The following is a 13,360-nucleotide window of genomic DNA, read 5'->3' as shown; positions in this document are numbered from 1 at the left end:
CTTGCTTATGCTGAGGTGAGGGACAATAGCCACAGTGCAGTGCAAAGGCCCTGCCTGGCAAAGGCTCTGGGCTGTCCTCCCCAGCAGAGCCAACCCCAGAGCAGAGCAGGGCCCAGCCACATTGTGCTCCATGCACTGGCCTCCTCTCCAGGTGCCCCGGGCATGGAGCTGACAGCATTGGGTTTGTCCCTGCTGAGGCATCTCCTAGACTTGAGCATGGTCCTGCACACCTGGAGTTAAGGCCTCCCTGGGAAGCACCTGCTGGGTGAGGATGGGCAGGGTGGACAGCAGAGTGCCCGCCTCACCTAAGGGTCCCAGCTGTGTCACAGGATCTGTGCAAGGTGACAGTGGCAGGTGATGCTCCAAGGCTGGGCATGGGCAGAGCCTTGCAGGGCCCCTGCCAGGAGACAGCATGTGGCTGAGGACACTCCCAGAGGGACTCAACCTGTCACTCAGAGAGCACAGCCATAACCTGGTGCTGTGGGCACTGCTGGCACTGCACAGAGGAGCCTCTACTGCTGTCTGAACATGCCCTGATGTCTCTGTGGGAGCTCTGCCATCCCTCCCTGGGCAGGATTCTTTGCATCCTGGCACCGTACAATAACATATGCCCAGGGGCCCCATGATATGTGGTACTAATACCACTGGGATTGTGCTGGGAACAGCTCTGGGGCTCCCGTCCTGCACCAACTCTTTGGTCCCTGTCCCTCAGTCCCTCCCAATGCCCACCAGCACCGTGAACTGCCCCAGGCCACAATTTCTCCCCTCTGCCACTCTGAGGTGCTGAGTACTGCCCAGGGCTGCAAGGGAGGAACAAGAGGAACAGGCTGCTCCCAGGGCAGAACCTGCAGAGGATGCAGGTGCCAATGGGACCTCTTGTTTTGCAAGGTTCACACGCCATGGTTCTCCAACCCTAAACCCTAGAGCACTGGGATGCTCCTTCTCCAACCCCTGGCAAGTGTTTAATCATTCCCACATGGAGCCCTGCCAGCACCACTGCCGCCTCCTGACCCACGCTTTGATACCTTGGAGCTCTTCCCATTTTGTAGAGGCGGGAGAGCAGGCAGGCAGTGGGGGACGTCACCCCTCTGCAGGGCAGGGTACGACAGCGATGAGTGGCAGGAAAGACTCTGTCACCATCACCTGGGTTATGCTCTTGGCTCCCTGCACCCGCTGCTGCAGCCCTGGCAGCTGAGCCGGGATGCCTGCGGGTGCAAGCCAGGCGCCTTGCAGAGCTGGGAGCGCAGGGCTGCGGTGACTCAGAGCACGCCCAAAGCCGGCAGAGCCGGGCAGACCTGCTCTGCACCCCCGGGGCGTGGGTGCAGCCCCTGGGGCTGAGCAGGCTCCGCTTCCCCTGGCCAGGCAACAGGCACTCTCTGGGGAGGGCTGAGAGCAGCCTGGATAGTGCCGGCCCCAGACCTACTGCCAGAAAGTGCTGGAGCAGCTCCTGGCTCCAAAATCACCCACCCCGTCACCAACAGCTTGTGGAATGCTGTGGGGCTCTACTCCCACCCTGTGATGCAGTGCCAGCACAGGCTGGCAGCAAGGGTGCCCGATGCTGCAAAGATGCCATGCACACAGAGCCGAGAAGTAGCCATGAGCAGCTTCCAGTGGCTGCTTGTGCCCCGCCATGGCGAGGGGCCCAGGCACAAGATTCCCCCTGCGCAGGGACCGTCACCGAGTGCCAGGCTGCTCCCGGCACAGCCGTGCTCAGAGGCTGCCCATCCCCTGCCGCCCCCCCGGGGCTGTGGCACCAGGTTTGCCTGCACCGTGCCAGGACGCAGGAGATTCTGCACTCCTTTCCCCGCTGCACACATCCTGGCTTCAACCAGGTGTCTGGGAAGAGGGAGGGGGACAAGGAATGGGACTTGTACCTCACCTGGTGGTGTCCCTGCCGTGGTCCACAGCCCGTTCCTGCGCGCTGGCGCGTGCGGTGTCAACTTGGCACGCTCGCGCTCACCCGTTTACTCTGCTGTGCACGGCCCTGACGTTCAAGTCTGGGCTGGACCGGCGGGAAGGCCCGCCTGGGCTCGCCCAGCTCTCAGCTGCAGGATGCTGGGGAGGAGGGATCAGCTGGACAGAGACGTCTCCTGTGGCCCCTTGAGGGCAAGGGTCTGCACCCCAGGGGCAGGAGCTGTGTGCCAACACTGCAGGTTGGGCATGGCTCACTCCTCCCTGCATCTTGCCAGAGTTTGTCCCACATGCTGTGGTTTCAGCCAGGTGCTGGGGATTCTTGGTCTGCTGAGCATCCCCTCGTGCTGCTGCTGCAAAGAGGATCGAGGAGAGCCCCAGGACAGTGATGAAGTCAGCACAGACATCCAGCCCATGCACCAGCCCTGAAGGTGCCTGTGAGTTGTGATTGCCAAAGGTTTTTCTGCCTGGAGCCCCATCAGACCAGGCACCATCCCACAGTGAAGGCATCCTGACCCCTCAGTCCCTCATCAGGGGAGATGGGGAGGAGCTGGTGCATTGGCTCAGCATTCCAAGGGCTTGTCCAGAATGGCATTTATCCTCACCCTGATGAACGGGGGGCAGCTGGTCCCTGGGGACAAGGAGAAGGGTCTTCCCAGGGGATTTGGAGCAGAGCTGGGAGCAGGTCCCAAGGCACTCCTACTCCCATCTTGGTGGATGCAGTGGGAGGAGGTGCAATAGCTATGGCACTGAGTGTAAGGACTCCTGTCTCCTCCAGTCCCAGCTGTGGGCAAGGTCCGCACCTCACAGGTCCCATCTCCTTGGTGGAGGCTGGCAGGATGAGCCCAGCTTAGCCTCTCATGGGAGCAGTGGGTTCCTGCACGCTGTGCAGTCCATGGTGGAGGAGTTCTGCAGCCAACCCTTGCCAGTGCCACAAAGGAGGGTCACACATTTCAGCTGCCACTCAAGGTATTCAGCCTTTCCCCAAAGGGCACTCATCCCCACCTCGGCTGGGCTAAGCTTTCTGCAGACAGGGAGAGGGACAGCAACTGGAAGCCCTGGATGCTGCTGCCACACTCCACAGTGATGTCAAAACCCAGCCTCCAAATTTGGAAAGCAGTTCAGTTTCCAAATATCACCATGCGCTGAAAATCCCAAGTCAAAACGAAACCAGCCCCGGCCTCTAGTTCAAAGTTTCCTGTATAAAAACAAACCTGCAGACAGCTGCATTTGCACACAAAAGGTTTTGTTTTCAGGAGGAAGGTTTCTTTTTCAGAGGAGTAAACACAAAGCCTGCCCATCTTTCATGTCACAGGGTAGGAAGGAGATCTGCCTAGCAGCACAGACCACAGGCAGGGCATTGTCCCCTCTTAGTGCCCAGCTGCTGTTCCTCTCCCATGTACCCTGGTCTGTGCCAGCACCAACACCCACGCCCCCACCACCACCACCACCACCACCGTATCCAGTGGCAAGCATGGGACTGAGGCTTTTTACACCCGTTCCTGTAGCTGTGACACTTTTGAGTGTCCCAGGGCATGGGGACAGGCCTTTGCACTGCAGCAGTCCTGGGAAGCTTCGGCATGGCACCCAGCGGTGCTCCTGTCCTCGCAGTGTGGCCGCAGCCTTGGCAGTGCCTGCTTGTGCAGCTCCTCAGCTTCTCCCTGGCATTTCCTGCATCTCCTGAAGCCAAACACAACACGAGTCCATCTTGAAGACTGTCAGCAGTGCCTGCTGCTTTCTGCATCCAGCCCCCAGCACAAGCAGCTTGCCTTCTTCACAGTAGGAGCTGGGGGACCCCTTCTGGGTTCTTCTCCCCCAGCCCAGCTGCAGGGAGCCCCAGGACCACCCTCCTGAGGCTGGCACAGCCTGGCTGCTCCCCAGGGTGCTGCTGTGGGCAGCCACACATCCCAGCAGTAGCTGCTGCTTGGGACACATCTTGGCCACAGGCACGGCTCCCACAGCCATTGATTGCCAAAGGCTCTGCTGGCTCAAGCTCAGTCTCGCCTGGAGGCTGCTGCAGTTCTAGAGCAAGGGTGAGGCGGCCACAGAGGGATGCAGGATCAGCACCCTCCACTGCTGCCTGCTGACAATTTTGTCTGCCTTTTCAGCACAACCGCTGCTGCTTTGACTATGGTCAGTGGGACCATTCACTAGGTCCTCCAGAGGGACACAGAGCTCAGCCTTGTCTCTCCAGGAGTCCCCAACAAAGTGTCCATTGAATTGGACATCCTGATTTGAGGGTCTGAGGACATGGAGCATCTGTAAGGCTTGGAGACCTGCCAAGATGCCAAACTTGGAGTGCTGGTCCCTACCCAAAGCACTGGCAGAAGCTATTTTCACATCTGGGCTAGAACACACCTGCCTTGCCTCAGTTTACCACCAGGAAGCAGAGATGCTCTGCTGCTGGAGGGGAGGGCGAGCAGACTGGTAACGGTGATGCATCAAGCTTTTCTGAGCCTCCTCATCCCCTCCCGGGCTTTCATTAGCAGCGTGTTTGGCAGCTGGGCTGCAAAGGCACGCTGTCCTGCATCACTGCTGTCCTGCATCACTCGCGGGTGGTGGCTGGGTTGGGTTGGGCTGGGCTCGCTGCAGGGCCGAGAGAAACAGCCCTAAGGCTCAGAGTGATCAGCCGAGCTGCCGTTCAGCTTGAGCCACTTGGCTGGGAGAGCCTAAAACAACAAACATCGCAGAATAAGGGAACGTTTCACTGCTTCTTCTGGTTGAGTGGTTTCCTGTTTTCCAAGGAGCTCTTCCAGCACCTCTGGGGCAGAGGACTTGCCTGCACAGAGCCTGGTCCCAGAGCAGACCCCTGGCTGGGAGGCAAGTTCTTCTGCTTGACATCTGGCAGAGGAAGAGGTTGCAAAAGATCGGCTGCGACCTTTGCCAGAGACCTGCAGCAGCAGTGCTGGAGGTTAGGGTTTCTCCTTATTTTTTTCGTTCTCTCAGGGAATTTTGTCCCATCTGTTGCCTAAGAGATGATAACAACTGGTACTTAAGAGACAAAAGAAGTGGCCAAGGTGGGAGAAAGGGTGCAGCTGGCTACTCTCTGCAGGGTGAGGGTTTCTATTGGGAAGGACAGAGATACCCCAAAATTTTGGCTGGGGGGCGAGGGGCTGGGCTCAGCCCCTTGCCCTCTCTCTCACTCTCAGATCCGAGGGGAACGGTTGAGTTGCTGCCACTGCAGGGACAATTCACAGAGTCAAGCCTTGTACTGCTTTGTCAGGAAAATCCACAAACGCCAGAGGTTTATGTCCATAAAGGTGACAGAGGAGTCCTGTAACTTTACCGGAATAAAGGGAGACAGTCCACCAAGGCACACACCCGCGGGCTTTTCTGTCCCGAAGTTCTGGAGGGCACAGCCTCGTTTTATCGCAAACTCCCGGCCCCAGGTTGCCTGTTCCTTTGCCCATTGGCTGAGGTGCTAGGAAGGTACAGCCCTCCTGAACCACCTACCACATGTTGAACCTACTATTTTACCCCCGAAGTTCAAAAGTTCAGACTTGTGCAGACACTTGTCTGTTCCAGGAGCCAAGCTGTCTGGGCTCTGCAACAAACCTGCTGCCCAAAGTTAGTAGAGACATGAAGACCCTTCAAAGACGTTAACACCCATACCTTCAGCCACCAAACTGTTTGTAAAGACATTAGCTTTCCTCGCAGCTTCTTCCTTACTGTGGGTGAGCCTTTGTGTGTTGAACTGGGACCTTTTTAACACCCGACTTCACTGGAAAAGGGCCCTCACCATCTACTGGTGTGCCTCAGGGGAAAAACCCAGGACCGGACCCACTCCCGGAGGGTGGCTCTCCCAGCTGCCGCTGCCCTTGCTGTTTTCTGCCCTTGCTCTGGGTTTTTTCACTACACTTTAACCCAGCAGCCCCTGCCTGCTGGGACACCCCACAGCTCTGCTACGGCTCTGAGTTTCTGCTATATTGTGTTCGCCACCCCGGGTGTGCCCACCTCTGCTCCGAGGCTCCTGCCAGAGCCTGCTCGCCATCCCGAGGGCACCGGGCCCTGCCCCGTGGCTCTGTTTGTGAGGAAATCCCTTCTCCATCTCCCCCGCCATCCCGAGGGGCACCGGGCCCTGCCCCGTGGCTCTGTTTGTGAGGAAATCCCTTCTCCATCTCCCCCGCCATCCCGAGGGCACCGGGCCCTGCCCCACGGCTCTGTTTGTGAGGAAATCCCTTCTCCATCTCCCCCGCCATCCCGAGGGCACCGGGCCCTGCCCCGTGGCTCTGTTTGTGAGGAAATCCCTTCTCCATCTCCCCCGCCATCCCGAGGGCACCGGGCCCTACCCCGTGGCTCTGTTTGTGAGGAAATCCCTTCTCCATCTCCCCCGCCATCCCGAGGGGCACCGGGCCCTGCCCCGTGGCTCTGTTTGTGAGGAAATCCCTTCTCCATCTCCCCTGCCATCCCGAGGGGCACCGGGCCCTGCCCCGTGGCTCTGTTTGTGAGGAAATCCCTTCTCCATCTCCCCCGCCATCCCGAGGGGCACCGGGCCCTGCCCCGTGGCTCTGTTTGTGAGGAAATCCCTTCTCCATCTCCCCCGCCCGCCGTCGCCGCCTGAGGGAGGCGCGGCCGCGCTCGCGGCACAGCGCCCCCTGCAGGCGCGGGGGAATCATCGCACCCACCCCGCCCGGCCGGGAGCCAGCAGCGCCCCTGGCGGCCGTGCCTGGAACTGCAGTGGAGGGGAAAGGGCCTGAGCCGGGAATGGGGATGGGAATGGAAATGAAATGGAAATGGAAATGGAAATGGAAATGGAAATGGAAATGGAAATGGAAATGGAAATGGAAATGGGATTAGGATTGGGAATGGGAATGGGAATGGGATTGAGAATGGAAATGGAAATGGAAATGGAAATGGAAATGGGAATGGTAATGGGAATGGGAATGGGAATGGGATTGGGATTAGGAATGGGACTGGGAATGGGAATGGGACTGGGAATGGAAATGGGAATGGGAATGGGAATGGGAATGGGACAGGGAATGGGACAGCAACTGTGGGATTGGGACTGGGACTGTGGTTCTGGGTCTGTGGTTCTGGGTCAGTGGGTCTGTGCTTCTGGGAGTGGGACTGTGGTTGTGGGTCATTGGGGCTGTGGTTCTGTTTGTTGCTGCTGCCAGTGTGATTGTTTGTTTGCCTTTTTTTATACACACCAATAAAGAATTGTTATTCCTTTTCCCATATCTTTGCCTGAAAGCCCTGTAATTTCAATGTTATCATAATTCAGACGGAATGAGGCCATATTGTCCATTCCTGCCTTCCCTGGCAGACACCTGTACTTCAGACCAAGACAAGGACACAGCTCTATTCCTTCCCCTCTGGGCCAAGAGTATCCGTGGATGTGTGGTTGCACCCAGGCCAAGGACATTGCTTGGGTACACAGCCTGGCTGGTGATTCTTAGAGAGATTCCCATGGCCTGGAAATTTTGGGCATGGCCAGCAGCCCCTCAGCCCAGGCAGTGCCATTCCTGGGCTCAGCGTGATACGTGGAAAGATTCTAAAACTTAAAGACAAAGTGAGTTATAAATTAAGTATGTATTTTTGGCTGGGCACATGTGGGATACTTCTATAAAGACATGCATATCTACTTGTTCTTAGCATTCTTTTTTATCCTCTAAAATGTTACATATACATTAGGTTCTGCAATACATCAATGAATATTCATTTCCTGGCTTTCCATTGTCCCGCTTCATATGTTAATTATCTTATCGGTTCCTTGGGCCTGTGTACTTGTCTCTGGTGGTCCTTGGGGGTCGCAGGGCGATGAAGTAAGTAGTCTTCATCAAAATTGACTTTCTCACCTTGTCTTCTTGCACATGCGTACTGATCCTTTGGTCACAGTCCAAAACATGAGATTGGTTTGATCTGAGGTTGGTTTGAGATGGGTGCTCAGAGGAGCCTTGTTATCTTGGTAGCTTTGTGACTTTGTGCTGTTTTGATGAACATCATCCTTCCCTTATCACACATCCCTGCATTCTTTCATGTTGCTCTCACACGTATACCGTCTCTCATGTATACCCTGTCTTCCCTTTCCAAGCAGTTAGCACAGCAAAATGCAGCAAATATTAAACAGTGTTTCATCTAAATATCTATTTCTAATCAACACCCCTGTAATTCCTAGCCCCATGTCTCAAGCGCACTCCGGCTGGTGCTGTGGGGAGCAGGAACAGCTCAGTGCTGCAGAGACAAGGGCAGGGCCCCTGGGGCACATCCCTGTTGTCTCCATCTCCCCACTCCTGCTCCAGCCAGCCCGGGCCGTGCACCCCGCCTGGTGCTGAGCAGAGTCCTGTGCAGTTTCAGTGTTGTTCCAGTCTGAAGGCCATCCCTGCTCCCCCTGAGCCTGTCTGCAGGGTGCACACAGGTAAGGTCACCCTGCCTAGTGGTGCCAGACTCGTGATGCTCGTAACACACGACAGACTTCTGTTGTTCATCAGCTAAACAGCCTGGTTTATTGGTCAGGGCTGGTTTTTATTGGTAATTCAAAGTTCCCGTCTCTGAACAGCCATTGGTCTAACCTCCACACCTCCCACACTCTGAACCATTCAAATGCTTGTATTTTAGGAGAGTCGTTATTGGTTGAAACCTCTGTCAGTCAGCCCAGAGGCTGGTTTCTGGAACTAGGCTGGGTTTCTTATTTATAACAGGATTAATGTTGAGTAGGAATCAGCTTGTACTGCAACAGGTGCCCACCCAGCCCCTGCCACCCCTCCTCTGCTCCAGCCTGGAGCCCTCTGCCCAGCTCTCCTGCTTCTTCCCTGCCTGTCACTGAATCTCCCCTCTGCCCTGAGAGTACCAGGGCTGCTGGAACCATCCCAGCAGGTCTCCACACAGATATTTTCTCCATTGACAAGCACACCTTTCCCCTCCTTTACTGCACATTATTAAAAGGGGCCATGGCAGAGTGTGCACTGTGTCAGCCCCTGGGGCCTGGCAGATCCCTGGGGAAGAGCCGCAGAGAGGGTGCTGGCATACGGGGGGGTTTCACTGCTTGAATATATCCTGGCTCCTCGTGAGAGATAGGATCCATCTGAACCTCCTCAGGTTCCTGTCCTGGATGCTTACATGCTCAGTCATCCCTGATCATGACAAAAACATGAAGCAGCCCCTTGCAGGGATGGAGCAAGAGGCAGACACAGTCCTGTCAGAGCCCCAGAGCCAGGCAGGGTACAGCCCCCCACACATCTCCTGCCCAGGATCCTGCTGCATCAGAGCTCTGTGGGGTCTCCAGCTGGACTCCAGCTCCCCAAAGCTGAGCGACCTCAAAGCTCACTCAGGTGTCCCCTGTTAAAAAGGGACCACATTCCCGGTACTAAAAGTGATTTCAGTATTTATTATAATAAAAGAAAGGCCTAAAGCAAGGGGGCTCATCCGGGCTGAGCAGGAGTGTTCCCCTCGAGGATGCTGCGGTGCCGGCAATGGTTCTGCTGAGCAGCGATGTCCCCGACATTCCAGGGGGAGCAGCACGGGTTCAGTGGGTCAGATGCTCCTTTTTATCCTGTTTTGTGTCCCTTTGGATTGGTTTCTGTTTGGATCCTTCATTTGCATGAGGGTTTAAGGTGCTCGATTGGCCCATTGCAGTTCTGTCCAGGCTGGCTCGTTTGGCTTTACTTCGGTGTATTATGGTATGTAGAGAACCGTAATTCTGACAACTGCCCTTTGAACCCCTTTTACCCAAACCAAGCTAACAGTTCGTGCTCGACAATTATCAGCTGTTTTACAGCCGTGTCTAACCTATTTGTAACATTCCCCCAGTGCTTCTGGGGACAGGCTCAGGAGGCACACAGGAGAGGAGCAGGCAGAGCTGTCCAAGGGGCTGTGACAGGAGCTGGAGATGGCCCTGGCAAGTGCAGTGCCCAAGTGGGATGTGATCTGCCACAGTGCCATGATGCCAAGCTGGCAGGGGTGGCATGGCAGGGCAGGGGTGGCCTGCCCCAGCTGAGAGCAGAGCTGGCTGCCTTTGCCCCCTTCTCTGCAGCCCTGTGAGCGCTCAGCTGCTGCTTCTCCATCTCTGCCCCACTCGCCAGCAGCACAGACCTCTGCTGCCCTGTCCTGCTATCACACACCTGGGCCCCAGCACCAAGGTAGTCTCAGCATACAGAGGAACCCACTCTGCCCCAAAATGCCCCTCAAAAGCCAGAGGTGAGGGGTAGAAGGACGGTGAATCAGCAGCTGCAGCACTGCACCGTGACCGCCCACCAGACACCACATGTGTTCTGCTGCTGACCCCTGGGGCTGGGAGGCCCAGTGCTTTGCTCAGGGTCACCACAAACACCACCCTGGTGCCAGCCCTGACCCCGTGCCCCGCTGGCAGGAGCAGGGCAGGCTGCTCAGCAGCCCTGAGGGTGGTACAGCTCCTGTCTGGCAGGGGACAGCTCTCATGGGCAAGAAGCCAAACACTTCTGCTGCATCTGGGGCCTTGGTGACACCAGTTGCTGCCTGCATTTCTCCTCTAGTGCTGAAAGCTCCATGGCTCCATCCTTGGACTTGCTGCAGGAAAGGTGTTCTCAGCCCCAGAGCAGCGAGGGACCCCTCTCAGTCCCAACAGCAGAAAAAAAGAAACTAAAAAGCTCACAGTTTCTTTGCTTTTCCTCCAGATCTGGGACATCTGTGGCTCCAAGCACCATGGTTCCCCACTGTGAGCAGACAGGAATATTTCTGATGTCTGGAACTGGGACAAAGCAGACCCCATGTGCTGCAAGCTCCTGTGGTTCACACCTACGGCCACAAGACCAAGAGGATTCGGAGGAATCACAGGAGGAGCATGCATGGCCCAACATGGCAGCTTCCTGAATTTCTGAGGCCAGAAAGCACAATCCAGAGCAGCTTTCAAAAGCAGACAGGCCCGGATTCTGTTGTGGCCAGGAGCTAGAGGAGCAGCATTGGGCAGATCCATCCTCTCTGCATTGCTGCCCTCTGGCTGCCTCTGCCGAGGCACGGCCAGTCTCCTCCAGCTGCAGAGATGGGACTTGCCATGGCTGTCGGGGGCTCTGCCTCTTGCCATGCAAGAATCATCACACAGTTGTTCACGTTGGAAAAGCCTCCTAAGACCACCAAGTGCAACCACTGCCCCAGCACTGCCCTGTCACCACTAGGCCATGTCCCCAAGTGCCATGTGAGAAACGACTGCTCACTTTTTGAAATTTCTGAAGGTTTATTAAGCTTTAACAAAAAAATATGACAACACACTAAATAAGGAAAAATTACAGCACTGGGAGACCCCGTGACTACCAGCCACGTGCTCATCTTCAAAATGGATTTATCTCCAGCCCCTCCTAGAGTCCTGTCAGTGACTCCTTCCCTGCTGCCCAGGGGTGCAGATCACTTTCTTACACCTCGGCTGGAGCTCAGGTGCTGCCATAGCACCGAGCCAACCCTCCCAAATGCCCCGAGTACCGAGGCCATCCCATGATAACAACGAGGGGAGGATACATCACAGTAACAGAACTCTGCATGTACAAAACTTCCCTTAACACACACACAATGTTCACCCCTCGTTGTGAGAGCCAAGCATCTCCTTCCTCATCTCTATCAGCCACATTTACCTGCCTTTGTCTCCACCCTGGGCACCCTGTGCCAGTGTGTGATCACCCTTTCAGTGAAGATATTTTCCCTAAAATATAAGCTGCTGGCACATCGTCCGTGGCCCTTTGGCCCCAGGCAGCTGCATCCCAGACCCATCCTGTGCTGGGCAGGACACAGGCAGCATCATGTGCAGTCTGTCTTCAGCAGGGTTAAGAGTCTTAACCCCCGAGCAGTGATTCACTTGTTATTGTTGTTGTTAGTAATGAAGGGATGGGATTCCTTTTGGGTTAAGAATGAATTTTTGTTTAGATAAATATTAGTCTCAGATGTTGGGGATTTTAAAGGAGTAAGTATTTGGTTATAGTTTAAAGTAGTCACAAGTTTCTTTGTTATAAGGTAATATAGAACTTTCTAAACTAATAGATAGTTGCTACACGGTTTATTTTGTTTTTTTTTTTTTTAACTTATCACTTTTATTTACCTTTACTGTATTGTGGATATTTTTATTTAATGCGCTTCTAACTCACATATACACATATGCTTTTATTATAACTTTTAATAAACTTTTAAAAGTTTATTAACTTTTAAGTTTAACTTTTTAACTTACAAGTTTAACTTTTAACTTATAACATATCAACTCCTTCAGTATCTGTAGAAGTTTCTGTTTTTCCAACTCCCACAACTTGCCACCGGCTGGACTCACCACACCCATTTCTGCAGCGGACACTGGCTGAGTGTGGGCTGTTTTTAACCACCTTTCTAGCTGTTAGCAAACGCTAGAAGAGGATCTGTGCCTGTTGTGTCTTAAATGCTTTTTGCTAGGGTCAGGATTAAATGTGTGAGATGATATTTTTTATTGACACTCAGATGTTCATTAGTTCTCATCTATGTCACAGTCTCACAAACCCTGAGTTCTACAGCACTTAACAAACTAAAAAATGGAGCCCTGTCTCTCTCTCTACAAGGCCTTTTAAGGATAAACTGTCCAATTAAGAAATGACACCTAAATTATTTCTATTTTAATAATAACTAACTAATAACTAATAACTAATTACTAGTAATTGATAATTTATTAACAATTAATTACTAATAAGTAGTTTACTAATAACTACCTGTGGCCTGCAATGTGGACTTTTTTATCTAATTACACAATACTACTTAAACTTGCGAAGAAGAAGGACCAGCCTCTGCCTTAAAATCTCCATCTTGCTTTGTATATATTGCTAAATTATATATTCTAAAACCTTAAACTCTAAGTTTTCCACCCTGTGATATTACATACTTCTAATCAAACTCCACACCCACAATCCCAGCTCTGTCATTCCATTTTGGAAGCTTCTCCACGGCCTCAGGTCAATGCAGTGCTCTCTTGGGGGTCAGTGCCTGCCAGCACAGAAAGTCTCAAATTCTCAGCAGCCAGGTTCCAGCATGTGCCTTCATCACAAACACTCCCTGGTGACCCGGAGCAGCCCAGCCTGGGGGAGGGCAGCGCTGTTCCCCGTGCCCGCGGCTGCGTGGGCGCAGCTTCTCGTGCGGCAGAAACGGGAGTGACGGCTCTCAAACCGCTTCCTTTCTTGCTGGGGCTCTGTCTCCTGCCCCTCCTGCCTGGCTTGTTTCCTGTTACTGATAATGGCACTGCTGAGAGGTCACCAGGCTCGGTGTCCCCCCGAGGGGCAGCCCAGGGGCTGGGGCAGCAGGGCAAGCCCAGCAGGGTGCCCAGGTCCTGCTGCTGCAGCGTGCCAAGGCACCCAGGATAGGGATAACATGATGAGTCTTGAGGATTTTCAGGTCTTTTTGTGCCCTTTTCACTGAGACCTGCTTTGCCCTGTGTGCTGGGAGGACAGAGAGGAGCTGAGGGGTGTTCTGTTCCTGGGAGCCTCATTTTTGGAGGCAGTTCTGTGTCCTGGAGCCTCCTGAGGGGATGTGTGTG

This window comes from Anomalospiza imberbis, chromosome 26 (assembly GCF_031753505.1).
Source record: "Anomalospiza imberbis isolate Cuckoo-Finch-1a 21T00152 chromosome 26, ASM3175350v1, whole genome shotgun sequence".
Taxonomy (NCBI): Eukaryota; Metazoa; Chordata; class Aves; order Passeriformes; family Viduidae; genus Anomalospiza; species Anomalospiza imberbis.
The sequence above is the reverse complement of the archived record's forward strand: the minus strand, read 5'-3'. Positions refer to the sequence as shown.